The 1,328-nt window shown below is 35.4% G+C and overlaps 1 protein-coding gene across 1 annotated transcript in view; it reads left to right on the forward strand.

Annotated features, from left to right (window-relative positions):
• LOC117100580 (nodulation protein NolO-like) overlaps positions 1-1,328 on the forward strand; it is a 39,684-nt gene that overhangs the window by 34,826 nt on the left and 3,530 nt on the right. The window lies entirely within an intron of this gene.

Raw genomic sequence — 1,328 nt, forward strand, 5'->3', positions numbered from 1 at the left:
AGATAAACATGATTTTGAGTAATTGCCTTTGAAAGTTATTTGTGCATACATTGTTTAATAGAATGAACTATCAAAATAACATTAAATAAACAATTTGTTGACCACTTCCAGAACTAATACATTGGTGCATGATTAATAAGACAATAAACTGTTGATTTATAGTGAAAAACAAATTTGGATTTTTAGGCAATTTTTTGAGCTCCCATATTTTATAGCTCATTTACTCAATACTGGCCTGTGCGACAACTTAACCATTTCGCCACAACATGCCTCAAATGTTTTAATCAACTGAGAACTAAAGTTTCCACAGCCAACATGACACATCAACAGCTCTTCTAATGACATGTGTGACAAAACAGAACCACAGACCACAGTGTTATGATAAAGGCTGAACAGTTTTTTGCTAATGTGACACAATAAGAATATAACATGGCCGGCGGGGCCGGGGGGCCCGGGCCTCCCCCCACTTTTAAGCGAAAAATATATAATGTCTGGAGATTTTTGTATGTTCGGAAATGCAAAAAAAGAAGGAGGGAAGAAGTACCCGACCGAGTTACATTTTCTTGCAATTCATATTGGCGGATCTGGGGGAGGGGGGTCATTGGTCCTTACCCCTCCCTTGGGCAACAAGAAAAGGGCAAAAAGAAAACAATTCTAAACCTACCTTTTCATGACCCGTGAGCTGATTTCTTTTCTTTTTTATTTTTTTATTTTTTTTTGCTATTAGAAAATTTTGAAGAATATAAAATTCATAAAAACACGCTTCAAATGTCGGGAAAGCTCAATTCCCGCCATCTAGGAATCAAAATTTTCCCAGGGGAGAACCCCCGGACCACCCTTTTGGGATTTATCGATTCATGGAAAAAAGAATACGCATGCAACTACTCATTTGTTTATGTATGTATACACACATAAAATAAAAAATGAGAAAAATTTACCTGACCTATTTCAAGAGGGGAAAACCTTGAACCTTGAACCCGGGAAAGTGCTAGAAAATCTCAAATTTTAAATCGCATATTTTGTTGAGGTAGGCCAATTTCCTCTAAAAAATTGCACATTTTAGGTCAATTTTGATCAATTCCGACGAAATTAGAATTAAAAAAACAAAAATTTTTCGCGCGCTTCGCGCGCATTGTTTAATGTTAAAGCTTCTGCTTGCTCTCCTTTGCCTTCTAAGTTATAACACATAGTCCCAAACTCAAGAAAGAAAATTTAAGATAGATCCTTTTACCTAAAAGAAGGGCCTCAATGTGTAATGATGTTAGAAAGAATATGTTTGTGTTAAATAAAGCCATAAGGAAAATGCTTATATTCAGTTTAAAAAAAAA

This window comes from Anneissia japonica, unplaced genomic scaffold (assembly GCF_011630105.1).
Source record: "Anneissia japonica isolate Jap-2015-1 unplaced genomic scaffold, ASM1163010v1 scaffold1770_len632688_cov154, whole genome shotgun sequence".
NCBI classification, from domain to species: Eukaryota; Metazoa; Echinodermata; class Crinoidea; order Comatulida; family Comatulidae; genus Anneissia; species Anneissia japonica.